Genomic DNA, 15,519 nt, shown 5'->3' on the forward strand with positions numbered 1-15,519 from the left:
ATTTCCCATTTTGTATGTGTGCAACTGATTGTTCCTTCCTAAGTGGAGTACTTTGCATTTGTTCTTATTGAATTTCATCCTGTTTACTTCAGACCATTTCTCCAGTTTGTCCAGATCATTTTGAATTTTAATCCTATTCTCCAAAGCACTTGCCACCCCTCCCAGCTTGGTATCATCCACAAACTTGGTCCCTTCTGACCTTAATATCTATGAAACTTTATAAGTGTACTCTCTATGCTATTATCTAAATCATTGATGAAGATATTGAACAGAACCAGACCCAGAACCGATCTCTGAGGGACCCCACTCTTTATGCCCTTCCAGTGATTGTGAACTACTTTCTGGGAACGATTTTCCAACCTGATAACACCCACCTTATAGTAGCTCCATCTAGGTTGTATTTCCCTAGTTTGTTTTTGAGAAGATCATGCGAGACAGTATCAAAAGCCTTACTAAAGTCAAGATATACCACATCTACCACTTTATAGTGGTAGATTCAAAGAGCTCAATATAGTCTAACAAAGAAAAGGTTAAGGAGTGTTTTGATTAGTCTATGGGTATGGAGCAAGCCTCCTAGCTTGGGTCAACAGACTCAAGCTAGCAGGGCTCACACTAGCTCTCTCTGAAAATAGCTGTATTGACAGTTGGAACTCGGGCTTGAGCGCTAAAGCCTAGGAAGGAGGGGGTGGGCTTGAGAATCTGAGCTCCAGCCCAAGCAGCAACTTCAAAGCACTTTCTGTAAAGGTCTTTTTTGAGCATTAGCACGAGCCCTGCTAGCTCGAGTCAGTTGATCCACGCTGGGAGGTTTGGTCTCATTCACTCCAAAATGCTGTGTAGACACACCATGTAAATACCTACATGGGAAACAAATATTAGGTAATGGGCTTTTCAATCTAGCAGAGAAAGGTATCTGTGGAACCTAGATAAGATCCACAGTCATTCACAATAATACCACCTTCCCACTATAATTGACAGTATCAAGTGTAAGCTGAGTTTTTTGAAATTTTAATAGTGACTGTCTATTATTGAATATTTAACTAGAAGCATTAAAAAAGAATTTGCAACATGCTCTTCATCAGAGAGTCAGATTCTGGCTGAGGAACCTCTTCAAGCTTGTAAGCTTGACTATAATTTGATCAATGATCTTTGCCTCAATTTCCCCTCTTATCTTTTGCCAGCCTTGTCTTTTTAGACTGCAAGCTCTTTGGGGCGGAGACCATCCCTCACTATTTGTTTGTACGGCACCCAGCACAATGAGGCCCTAATCTCAAAATGAAAACTGAAGTCATTCACAGGCCCACCAGAAAATATCAAAATGTAGTTGTGAAGTTTCGTGTGTCTCTCAACATAGCATGGTTTATTGGACGATCATGCAACTTGGAACTAGGAACTCCTGAGTACTCTTCCTTGACCTTATCCTTTCTTTTTTTTTCACTCTTTGTATTTGTGGATGTAAACTATATTAGAGCATTAAAAGAACATTATAATTGCAAAATCAAGCACTCAAAAATATGGAAATGTCTGAATGAAAGTTGCCCCTGCAATCTCATTTCTGCCTTCTTTTGCATATGCTTTATGATGAAGTCTTGAATTACGTGATCACATTCTATTTTGTCCATGGTATCCCTGCCTTAGCCAGTGCACAGGAATAAGAACCAGGCTTCATGAGTCAGTAAACAATTCCGTCCATAGCGTATGGTTGCAATAATTACTATTTTCCTTCCTTTTGGGAACCAAAGATAAGAGATTTACCATTAGAACTCACATTGATGAAGTTCACATTAGTCATGAGTAATGTCTAAAAAAGTCCGTTTAAATATTTACAAACTAGTGGAAATTCTTAGGCTCTCTGAGGGATGCAGCATATCATCTAAACTCTCTGTAAGTGGCTGTAGACATTTTTTTTAATAAGGAACATTCCCTGCTATTCTCTGCAACATTATTTGTTTACCTTTAGGCAGAGACTTGCATTTCAGGTGCAGCGTGTTTGTGCTTCTTGAAAAGAAATTGTCTTGTTTGTGTTTGGTTTTGCTAGCCTCATTCTCAGCTGTTTAATGGACAGCCAGTTTATTTTATTTATCTGACAGGGATTCTTCATATTGTTTAAGGTTATCAGCACTCTCTTGCAGATCATATTACAGCTTGTGCTAGGATTTGACCCTCACCAGGGTTCACTTTAAATCAGATCCTTATCATTACTGCAGTGATAAATAGAGATGCTTTGGAAGCAGTATACAGATTATTTATTTAGTGCCTCTCTGTATCATGTTTTATACAACCAGGGATCAATGTCAGACCTTTATGGATGTAGCTTAGGTTGCATTCAGTAACTACAACCTAAAGCCCTTTAAATAATGTTAACTTAATAGCTGACGTTTTTATGAAATAAGTCTGCAAGGGTTGGTGGTGGTGGTGAGCGGGGAGGATGTATCAGTGCTCTGCAATGTGGAAGATTTAGATTCTTTAGTTTCATTCCAAACCTATGGGGATGTTTTGGTTTAACAACTGCCTGCCTCTCTGGTCTGCAGTGTAAAAAAAAAAAAAAAGACAAATGCTTTTAAGAAAAAAATGAATTCCATGCCATAAAGTTGACCCTAGAACATAGATTTTAATGGCACTTACTGAGAGCCTGTAAAGTATTTTGATTTTGTTAGGCCACTGTGTCCTACCTTTGTCTATTGATTTTTGGGAGACTGCTGATCATCTACTATCAAACTTTTTTAAAAATTAACTTTAGGCCCAATTAGATCATCTTTACTGACTTGGAATGTTACCTTACTCGGGAAGTAGTTACTTTGATTTCTACAGGACTTCTTCCAGAACTACTACCTTTACTCAGCATGAGTAAAGGTGGCAGAATTGTACTGTTTATATGTTCTCTACTTTTTCCATACTCTCATGGTGATATTAGAGTTCAGATCACATCTTAAGCAGGTAGCATGCAAACTGGAATGCAGGCGCCAAAGGATTGTGAAAAGTAGAGTTAGATGTAGCAAATGAATTAAACTATTCATGGATGAATGACAAGTGTTTTGCATGGGTTTGGATTATATGGCCAGGAATTTTGCTGAAAATAGATTTTTCATAGGAAATTTCAAAATCCTAGAAATTAGTTACTGAAAGGATCTTGTATTGTCCTGAGACATGAGCTGAGGAGGTAGTGTTCAGATCCAGATTTGTTTTTTAATTAGGGTTTGGAGTTCAAGTTTTAGGCCAAATCAGGGCTAGGATTTGGGTTCAGATTCAGATATATAGATACAAAACTCTAATGAGTGGGTCTAATCCAGGGGTGAAAGTAATTTAAACGATTTACCGGTATTGCGGAGTCCTGAGCGGGGGGGCGTGGTCTCGACCAGAAGAGGCGTGGCTTCAACCAGACAGGTGGGGCCTTTAAATACCCAGGCCCTTTAAATCAAGATTTAAAGTCCCCAGGGCTCCGGCTGCGGCTGGGAGCCCTGGGGCCTTTAAATCACCCCCAGAGCTACCAGCTGCAGAGGCACCTGGGAGTCCCGGGGCTCAGGGGTGATTTAAAGGGCTACCGCAGCGGAGCTCCGGGCCCTTTAAATCACTGCCAGAGCCCTGCCACCTCTACCCCGGGCTCCAGCAGTGGGGCTTGGGGTGTGCATTAAAGGGCCCAGGGGCTCTGGCCACTGCAGGGAGGTGCAGGGATTGGGGGGGGGAATGCTTTAAAGTGCGTGGGGCTCCCTGCAGCGGCCAGAGCCCCAGGCCCTTTAAAGTGCGGCCGGAGCCCTGCCGCTGCTACCCTGTGGCTCCAGCAGCGGGACTCAGGGGGCGCTTTAAAGGGCCCGGGGTTCTGGCCGCTGCGTGGAGCCCGGGGCCCTTTAAAGCACCAGCCTGGGGAAGCCGGTCCGGTCTGGCACGGCATAATGGCTCTTGCCAGCATGCTGTACCGGACTGGCTTACTTTCACCTCTGGTCTAATCAGATTTCAGTCCAAGTAGTGAACAGCTCACAAGTTCAGTTCTTTACACAACATCTCTACCATATTTCAGTTTAGGATCTGATCCAGAAACAAAACTCATATGAACGGGTTTGAATGTGGCAATTTCAATCCGACAGCCACCATATCTCTCAAGAAGGAGCAAAGACAATTCAAAGGGGTTCCAAATTGAAGTTCAAGTTCTAATGTTCCTCTCTAATTGGCATAGATCTACCTTTCCGACAACGTACTATTGTCCTCAGTTATGTATTTTCAGGTTTTACCTTGTTCAAGAAATTCAATACAGTTACCTAGAAAATAATCTTACTCATTGTATTTCTGCTTGTGTCTTTACTCCAAACTATGATTAACATGGGCAGGTGAAAAATAGAAAATAACAAAAAAAAGAGTTAACTAAACTTTTTTACCCTCAACAAATATAGAGTTGCATTTATCTCAAAAACCTTCCATGGCAAGCTTATTTGCCTAAGAATCTCTGTTCAAGACCATGATCTCTCTTGATAGCCTGTTTCCATAGCAACTATGAAACATTTTATGTTTAAGGTCATGAGAGACCATTGTAGGGAGCTGGCCCCAGAATGTGGAACTTTCTTAAATAGGTGTGTGGGGCTGGGCAGGGAATTTGCAACTGACCAGGGGAGAAGTGTGATGGATATTAAATTAGAACATACAAGTGACTTTATATTAAGGGTGTCAAATATTTTGGTGATGCTGATGGGATGGATAGATATATAGATCAGATGACAGGTTTCAGAGTAGCAGCCGTGTTAGTCTGTATTCGCAAAAAGAAAAGGAGTGCTTGTGGCACCTTAGAGACGAACCAATTTATTTGAGCATAAGCTTTCGTGAGCTACAGCTCACTTCATTGGATGCATTCAGTGGAAAATAGATTAGATGCAAATTTTGGTTTGATTCCGTATTTGGAGAGAAGTTCAGGTTGATTTTGAATCTGTCTGAATTAGTTCTCCATTATTTTGCAATGCTGGACTAACATTAGCCAAATATTAATAAAAACAAGTCATAGTATAGTTTTGCATTGTTTCACTGCTGTGTATGTGTTTGTTGCAATTTGTTAAACTTCCATTTCTAGTCTTCTGTAATACTCATTAGATATATAGGAATATTACCTAGATTGTAGCTGCATTGATTCTGCAGCCAGAAGTAGTCCTTATGATCATTGAGTTTGACCTCCGAATAATATGGGCCATAGAATGTTTACATTGAGGCCAATTACTTGCAACTGACCTGGAACGTATCTTTTAAAAAGATGGTGCCACTTGCTTGATTGATTTGTATGATTTGTTGATTAATTGGGTACCTGCTACTGGAGAAGGATATGTTGGGTACAGTATGCAGGTTACATGACTTACCTTGCAAAGGTTGAAGCAGTGCCTTTCAAATGGATCCAGTAAAATGTATGAGTATATTATAAAATAAAATTTACATATAAAAGAAGACCATTCCTTCTGGCTTTGTATGAACAGATAAATTAATTTTTCAGACATGCTGCTTCAGAACAGATAGCAACTAGAGTTATGCTGACCTATCCAAATAGTTAGTCTATCAGCAAACCTGTGAATCACTAGCTCTGGTACCTAGACTGTCCCTTTTATGATATGAATCACTTCCAGACTCTCATTAATAAAGCATGTATCTGTGTTGTAAAATGCATGTGCCTTTCTGTGCTCCTGGCTCTCCCTGCATGATACACCTCACACCCAAGGCCAGGTTTGAGAGGGTTGTAGGTGAATATTTCAGAAAGCTTTGGATATCAACTGTTGTTGTTAACAGGGATTGGTCCTGCTTTGAGCAGGGGGTTGGACTGGACGACCTCCTGAGGTCCCTTCCAACCCTGATATTCTATGATTCTGTGTCATTTCGTCTTAATGGATCTTGACAAATACTAAATTGAAGAGTTAAAAATAAATGAAAAGCAGCCAGTGGACAGGGCAGGCTCTACAGTTTTTGCTGCCCCAAGCAGTGAAAAAAACTGCCACCACAGACGGCAAAGGGGAGAAGCTGCCGCCGAATTGCCGCTGCATCCGGCGGGGACTGAGGAGCTGCCGCCAAATTGCCGCCGCCATGGAAACACTGCCGCCCCTTTCTAACTGCCGCCCCAAGTGCCAGCTGGGACCGCTGGTGCCTGGAGCCGGCCCTGCCAATGGATAACAGAGGACCATTTGCAGGTCTCCAAGTCCAAATTTTCATCATAAAGAATGAAAAGTTGCTGCTCAGTAAGGGACTACCTCCTGGTGATTACAACTTCATGTATCGTTCGGTTGAAAATATATTTCTGAGACAACGACATTGCGCTCCTCTTTGGGTTTTATTTATTCTTTTAAAGAAGCTGGAGGTGGATGAAGGAATCCAGGAAGAATGAGGCAAGAGTAATTTAAAAGGGGAAATTTTCATAAACTCAGACAAACATCTCATAAAGCTCTCTTCACTTTTCGAGAGAGCTGGTTTTGCACCAATAGACAATTACATGAAATAATCTACTTGCCATCCCTGAAGATGATGAAATGAGAACCTAGATCTGCTCTTCTAACTCAAGTCCCATGCATTAAGATGAGAGAATGTCCTTATACTTTCTTATTACAGGTCAATGAAAACTATCACAACATTCAGGGTAGGGAGATATCATCCCACTGTGCAGTATATCTCTGCTATCATTGCAGGATGAAAAATATGTCTTTTAAAAAGGCTTTAAATCAGACATGCCAAACCCATGGAAAAAATGCAGAAATTGGGTTTGGTTTTGGCTTAATTGGCATGTGAGTTGCTTGTTGGCTAGTTTTTGGCTTGTTGTAGCTTGTTGCTTCTTTTTTTTTTTATCAGCTCCCGGCAAGCGGGCAAGCAGGGGCAATGTGGGGAGAGAGTCAAGGGTGCACAGCAGGCCCCCCATAGTCCCAGACTGCACGCCGGAGGAATCTAGTCACATAGAGTGTTGGGGTTCTTAGGGATTGGCTTATTTTGGCCTTGTTTTGAAATGGGATTAGCTTGATTTTTGGCTTATTGTGAAAGTCGGTGTGCTTATTTACCACGTGAAAGTTGGCAACTGTGCTTTAAATTCTACTTTGAAGGGGGAAATGTATTTAAAATTGGAATGGTGCGGGAAGGGGTAAAGGAACAGCTCCTGAATGGCAGTTACTGATATTGTCTCAGTCTAGTGAGAGATTGCTTTAACTCACACACCCTTGTGAGGACATTAATATAGCTCTGTCAGCGTGGAGCTGAAACATCCTATAAATCTCCATTTAAAGGCAAATTTGTAAACAATAAAATGTAGAAGCAGTAACATTTTAATTCATATTCAACATGCAGCATGGAATGTTATTTACAATGCAGTGTTAAATGTTAAAACACTTCACAAAATCATCTTATGAGCTCTTACGATTTGGGAGTTGGGGTGGAATTAAGTGCTGGAAAACCAAGTTTAAATAATATTAAGTGTTTTACACATGCTGACAACAGCCAGGCAGTTCCACACTTTTCCACAAGCTTCTCCAAATCCTGTAGTGTTTATGCAGTCAAAATATCCATTGAGATCCATGGGGATTTTGCCTCTTAAAGACAGGAGTGTTCAGCCCTCTGTGTCTGGGATTTTCAAGGAGTCTAGAGGAGATAGATGCCCAGTTGCCATTGAAAGTGTTTGAACTGAGTCCTGTAATAGGTCCTGATCCAAAGCTCATTGAAGTCAGTTGGGAATCTTTCCACTTTTGAACTAAGTCTTTGGATCCGCCCCAAAGGACACTTTCCAGAAAGGAGTGTTAGCTATTTTCCTAATTATGATGATTGTGAGTGTGGAGCATTTCATGCCACAGTCTCCTGTGAAACCAGAGAAGCAGCAGCCTGAGCCTTTCTAGTCCAAATGGCTGGAAAACCCTGTTGGAGTGAGGGTGCAATGAACCTATTTGCTGCTCCTATAAAGAGTCAGATAAGGGTGAGAGGGATGGCTCCAGGCTAGCCAACCCGTGAATGTATTGGGGAGGTGGGGAGGACCGTGCTATCGGAACTTCCACTAAAGACATCAGCAAGTAAAAAGGCAGGTGATGGAGTTAAGGGGAAACAGTTCTGGGGTGACTCCAGCCTGACCAAAATCTTCTCAACTGTTCATGTATTTATTGAGACCTCCAACTGATCTTAAGGTGGTTACCCAGCTTGAGTGATAAGAGTAGGATATAGCACTCATGGAGGTTGTCTGGTGATGTGTCTTCAGATGATAGGGAACATGCCTCCTGCTATGATAGATGAGATCATTGGTATATCTGGTCCAGCATCCTCCCTCTGGAGGATACTTCTGATGCTTCAGAGGAAGATGAACACACCATACACTCTCCCTTGCATCTAGCCAGTTGTGCAATTGTGTATGTGCACGAGGGGGAAATCTTTCCTTATCCCTGATGGGCAATCAGATTATCCTGAAGCATGAGATTTGATTATACCCTTATTACTACAGTGATAGGTGCACCTGAAAAGATTTTGAGTTTGGATTTGATTTTGCAAAGCAACCCAAATTTGTTATTCAGGAATGCTGAACATCTTTAATGTTGTAAATCCTGAACATGTTTCACTTTTTTTATGCCCCCTGTGCTACTAGGTTCTGAATGGATCCTATTATGCAAATACCAGTACATTGCAAGACATCCTCCAGTATTTGTGCTTTGACCAGAAGTAGGCAACTTTTAATTTTTGTCAGAACCGAATAATAATTTACGAGTAATCCGTTTCCCTTGTTTAAGATGTGAGCTGACCACCTGAGTGGGTTTCAAGAATCAATCTTCCCCAGCCTCACCCTCTCACATACATCAATCTGCACAACAGGCTAGGTGCAGAATGTTTGGTTTTGCTTTCTTCTCTCTTGCTTTGTAGCATTAAGTACTGACTGCTTTTGAAAAGATGGACCAATGATCCAATCTGTTATGGCTGATTTTATATCACTGGTTCTCTTCTGGCAGATTTGTTGTAACTTCATCTGTCATATCTACACTGCCCTTACAAGTTAAGCATTATTTTGCATATTATTGAGTATATCGATTTAACAGAATTTTTGTCTTTTGGATAAAACATACATTATATACACTTCTTTGTTTGCTATATAATATTTCTTTATATCTTAAGGTTCATTTCCTGATCTGTATGTAAAATAATGGCATCTTCCAGTCATCTGATCTCCTTGAATAAATGATGAATGCCAGATCATCTCTTTTATGTTATCACCCTTTACTGTCTTTATGTAATAATCTAATTACTGGAATTTTACTGCATGTATGTTCGTGTTAAATAAATTAAAACAATGACTTGAAGATTGTACTATTTTCCTTCTGGGAAATTCCAGTCTCTAAAATGCAATAGTGTATCAATGGCATATAGTTGTTATTTATCTCTGATAATAATAGTTTACACTTTTTTGGTACCTTTAATCCTGAAAGATCTTAAACACTTTCACAATCTATCACCATACAACTCCGCTAAACTAAAGCCACATATGGGTGACAGGTTTCAGAGTAACAGCCGTGTTAGTCTGTATTCGCAAAAAGAAAAGGAGTACTTGTGGCACCTTAGAGACTAACCAATTTATTTGAGCATGAGCTTTCGTGAGCTACAGCTCACTTCATCGGATGCATACCGTGGAAACTGCAGCAGACTTTATATATACACAGAGAATATGAAACAATACCTCCTCCCACCCCACTGTCCTGCTGGTAATAGACAATCAGAAAATTGGTGCCTAGCCGGTGGGGACACAGGTACAACAGTTAAGGAGCAGAAATGTCATCATAGGTACCAGGACAAATCTTAGTTTTACAAAATGCATGATGGCATTCTTAATGACACTTGACTTAAAGACTTTTGCATTTACAATCTCATCTTGTCTTTCTGTTGATACAGTATGTTTCAATGGCTATTAGCCAGGATGGGCAGGGATGTTGTCCCTAGCCTCTGTTTGCCAGAAGCTGGGAATGGGCATCAGGGGATGGATCACTTGATGATTCCCTGTTCTGTTCATTCCCTCTGGGCACCTGGCATTGTCCACCGTCGAAAGACAGGATAGTGAGCTAGAGGAACCATTGGTCTGACCCAGTATGGCTGTTCTTATGTTTCAGTGACTAGTGTTTAAATATAATGGTAACTGAATGAGAAATTATACTAGTACAGACTTCCTATTGTTTAGAGATTTTATGTATTTTAATATTGCATCTATCACAATTTGGTAACAAAGTTCTGAATTATTAACATACTGTATTTTGAACCCTGGTCAATGGAATTTAAATATATATTGAAAGTGTTGGTTGATATATGGTATTAGGTATATACTTTTTTCTAGTTCCTTCTATTTAGGTTACAGCATAAACCAACGCTAATCATGGAGTTTGACTGAAATCTAGAATCTTGGACTAAAAATAATCCCAGAAAAATTGAAGCATGTTAAAAGCTGTTCATAACAAATGGTATTGGTGCAAAAAAGAGATTGATTAGATGTGGAGACAAATATTTATTACTATTGTACATTAGACAGCTTCTCACGTTAGATATAATCTAGATGAGAGACATCAAACTAAGCAGGTGCTTATTCAGAGGATAAGAGATGTCATGAAAATCAATCTCCCACTGAGCTGGAAGAGAAGGATTTACAACCATTGCTTCCTGTCATAATGATACATGGCGGAAAGATACAGCCCCTCTACCTAGAAAATAAAATAGAAACTTGCCACCACCCAGGGAACTATGAAGAAGGCAGCAGTGGGAATGACCTTAAAATATGAAACTGCAGTAGTGTCCAGAAAGCAAATTCATGAAATTTACATTGTATAGAAGAAGAGAGGAAGGATGATCTTGTGATTAATGCACTAGACTTAAACTCAGGAGCTTTGGGGTCAATTTCTTGCTCTGTCACAGATTTCCTCTGTGACCTTAGGCTAGTCTTGAAGTATATGACCTAAAGCCCACTGAAGATTCCTGTTGCCTTCAATAGACAGAGGATCAGCCTCTTAACTTCTCGGTTTCTCAGTTCCCAGTGGGTGTAAAAGGGCTAATAGAAGTTTCCTGTCTCGCAGGGGTGTTGCAAAGATAAATTCGTCAGTGTTTGGGTGGTGCTAGAATACTACAGTGGTGAGGGATATGTTCCTATATAGTTAGACAGAATATTTAAATTATTATGCAAGATATAAAAAGAGTGGACAAAGAGTCTGTCAGTATCACAGACTGAGAAGCATTCCCAAAGGAAACTATGATCTGCAGGTTTCATAACTGTTACTAGGTCTATATGATGCATATTCTATCTGCACTACGTCAGCCATCGCTAATCACAATGTTGAACATGAATAACGTTTTCTCTCCTTCAATAATATGGTACATAAAATGCAGTCATATGAAAGGTCCTAATTTGTAACTTTTTATATAACTTTGTTTTAACCACACTGTTACACTGTCACAACTGTGTCCATTGCCATGCAAAAATACAGTACAGTAATCATGGAATGCCTACAGTATGTAAGGCTTATTTTAAGTACTGTGGGGTTAGTATTGGCTATCACCCAAGAAAAGTACAAACTGACTTCCCCACTATCAGCCATTTAAAATCAATTTGAAGGCATTTGGAAAGCATTTTAAAGAGCAACTAGGCATCAATAAAATTTAATTAATTGGGTCTATGGATGCACATGTAAAGTGACTGTTAATTGTGCTAGCAATGCTTTTCCATTAAAAATTAAACTCATGATTAGTAACTGAGAAAAAAACAAGCCAATGTTGCTCTATAAATGAATCTCTCTTTAATATGTGTCCATAGTTTAGGTAACATAGTCATAATTCTCCATGTGCTTTGTTAAATGTGAGCATCACTATAGTGCAGATAGATCAAGTGTCAATAGTCTTAAGGTTTCATAGCCTTAAGCTGTCGATACAAGTCATCTATTTGAACTGCTTTTCCTTTGACTATGGAAAGTGCTCCCTTCATAATTAAGAATACCCAGCATATTGGAGAGATTAGACTGTCAGATCCACATTTGTAGGATTGACAGCTTTGTGCAGGGAAGAAATTGTAATTTGGGTAATTTACCTATGATGATTACCTAGAAGTGATAACATAGAAAGATGAGTATCCCCAGTGGTGTGGGACTTGGAAGACCCAGCTTCAGTTCCTACCTCTGTCACATACTCCCTGTGTGACCTTAGACAAGTCTCTTACCCCCAGATTTTTAGAAGTATTTAGGTGTTACTTTGCTCAGTGTTGAAGTCAATGGGAGTTAGGTCCCTAAATACCTTTAAAAATCTAGCTCTGGGATGGGGGCTCTTAACTCACTTAATGTCAGAAGTGATGTAGGCATTTCGGAGCCTAAATTCCATTAATATTCAATGATACTCCAAAGTAGGGATTTGAAGCTGAGTCTCATACATCTCAGGTGAGTACTCTAACCACTAGGCTATTGGCTACAAGGGGGAGACTACCTTCCCACTTACTGTGAATGATCCCTAAATCCCTGGTACATCTAGCCCCAGAATAGAGATTTTTCCTTTTGATGATGTCAAAATGGTTTGTTTTAACATTTCTGCAATGTTTTCTTTTTTTGTTGAACCCAACCAGTTTGCCAAAATTGACACAAATTCATGAAATGTTTCAATCAGCCTGAATCAACATTAAGACATTTTTAAAAATTAAGAAAAAGCTTTGACAATTTTTGCCCAGCTTTACTCCCTGGTGCCGAAGTCACTTGTACAAATGAGACTGTCTTCTAAATTATTTAGGCCTTGCAACAAACACTGAGTGGAGCAATACCTAAATACCTTTAAATAGCTGTGCATTAGTCTTTCTCTTTGCCTCAATTCCCTGTCTGTAAAATGGGTTAATAGACTTCCCTACCTCCCCAGGGTGTTGCGAGGATAAATGCATTAAAGATTTTGATGTGCTCAGATATTAATACCTAGGATAGATAGATTCTATCATCACCCATTAACATTGTGTGAAGGAAGAAAAACAGAAATCCCAAGAAGGCAAAGAGATAAAAGTAGAAGAATGAGGAGGCCAACATACCCACCTATCAGCAATACAGTATGAAGGCTCTGGATTCAGGCTGGAACTCATCCCCCAGTCACGAGAATACTGTGGACTCAGTATGGCTAACCTCATGAGAGAGTCACTCTCAAGTGGCTCCATCTCTTCATGCCTACAATAACAGGTGGGCTCTGGAGTGAACTGTGTCCATTCCTAAGCTGTACAGGCAAGTCAGCTTGTTGCAGAGTGCTATTCGTTATGCATAAATTTACATGTATTGTTTCAATAAATTTTTTTTATGAATGTATTCTTCATCTTGAGTTTGGATCTTGGAGGAGGAGCCATCCAGAAAACAATATTCTTCTAAGGTATTCAACCCATTTAAAGCTTCAGAGGGGTAGCCATGTTAGTCTGGATCTGTAAAAGCGGCAAAGCGTCCTGTGGCACCTTATAACCCATTTAAAATAGATCAAGCAATGTGTGGCTAACCGAGTAAATACCAGCATCCACAAATTTATTATATAGATGTCTGATTTTGCTAAGGAACCAGTCAGTAGCCAGATATTTTTGAATAGAGGTGTGCGTGCAGGGGAGGGGGACAGGTTGAAAGGGGCAAATTTAAAACCGTTTGTAGTTGTTATACAGAGAAGAAAAATAAAGAAGAGTACTCAACAGTTCACATGTCAGGCTTTGGACCACTTTAATTTCCCTTTTACTATAGGTCGTTACGTGCATTTGGGGAGCCACCTGTTTTCTCTACTTTTTATGCTTTTTGACACTTTGTGTAAAGAAGAGCAAAATAATAGGTGCAAACAGAGTGGTATCACAGCCTTTCTACAGTGGGCATTACTCCTTTCCACACTTATTAACATCTCGCTCACAGTCTGAACACTGTGGTGTATATCCTGTGGATTCCTACCAGGCCAAGAAAAGCCATTGCAAGATGCTCTACAGCAACACATTTTCAAAGGCATATGTTTAAATTTCACCCACAAAACTGATGTGCTCACTTGTGCTTAGAAATCAGGAAAATGTGTGTACCAGTATTTAGTTAGGCACTAGGTCCCCAGTTCAGTAAAGTAATTAGCTTGTGCTTAAATCCCGTTGACTTCAAGTTAAAGGTAAAGATAAGCATGTGCTTCAGTATTATGCTGATTGGGGTATTAGTCGCCCCAACTGCAGGATAAATATGAGGTTTGCTAGCTCAATGGGTGCAACTAATATTCCCACCTTCCAAAATCTGCCCTCCCAATGGCTTGTCTATATGTTTTCACTCAGAAGAATTAATCCAAATTAACTAATGCTGTGCATTTAAAGTGGATTAGTTAAACTTCACTGTGTGTGGACATCTTGGAAGTGAATTAAACTAAATCAAATAAAGGCCACTTTTATTGTCAATAAGAGTGTCCACATGGGGGTTTAATGCAGTTTAACTAGTCCACTTTAAAAATGAATTTTGAATAATTTTCACGTAGAGAAGGCCTAAGATTGATTTGTTTCCCTCTTCTCTATTCATACAGTAAGATACCCTTCCCAGTCTCACCCATCAACTTCCGAACACCTTCATACATCAAAGTAAATTTTGTTTAATTAGTTTGTCATCTTTAGTTAGGGTAGTGATTGACACGCTGGAAATGGAACTTGGTATATACAATAATTGAAACAATAATATGGAGCACTATAAGAAACCAGTATCTCTAGTTTCTAAGTATAAAATTTGTTTTATGCTTTACCATTCTTTGGTAGTTCAGTATGGGCTTGGGTTTTTTTTTTCCTTCTAAATGACAGGTTTGGACGCACACCTCAGCAAAATCTGTACTCCAAAGTCAAAAAAATTTGAGTGTAGAAATTAAGCAGAGGAAGTGGTTAAATTATTATAGTTTTGAACATGTACTTACCAATATATTTTGTTTATTACAACCATAACAATGTCATTCTCTGAAGCATATCTAGAACTATAAATTCTTTGATCTAATTGATTTTATACCTTGAAACATAACCAGTGCTTAAATAAATCATGATTATTATATATTTTATGCAGTCAGTTTCCACATTAGGAAATTTGTATAAAAGTATACAAATGGTTTGTGTCTTTCCATCTTTTTTCTAAAGATAAAACTTGTTCATAATAGCAAGTGAACCTTTAGAAAGCAGCACAACAGGAAGTAGAAAAATTGCTAGTAATCCTTGTATTTTGATTTTCATTCTTTTATTTAATACCCTGAGTTCCTGACCTTATGGGGTTTTAATGACCATAGGTAGAGCTAGATTTAGCCCTTGTCTTATCTGGCCTGATGGGGAAGTGAGGGACCAACAAACCTTGCTTCAGCCCACTTGGATTTTGGGTTCGTGTTTAGTGCTGAGTGCTGCCCTTGCATCCCCAGATAGTCCATCCTACAAGCGGGTGGCCAGATAATTTTGGTTTCTCCCTCCTATTTGCTGGCCAGACACAAGTGGAGATGTACACTGCATCTTTTCAAGGATAGTATTAACTTTACTTGGGAGCAAGAGGGGAGCAGGGAAGAAATTGTAACAAAGGCACAAATGGTTCTGTGACACCGATA

Source organism: Lepidochelys kempii, chromosome 12, assembly GCF_965140265.1.
Source record: "Lepidochelys kempii isolate rLepKem1 chromosome 12, rLepKem1.hap2, whole genome shotgun sequence".
Taxonomy (NCBI): Eukaryota; Metazoa; Chordata; order Testudines; family Cheloniidae; genus Lepidochelys; species Lepidochelys kempii.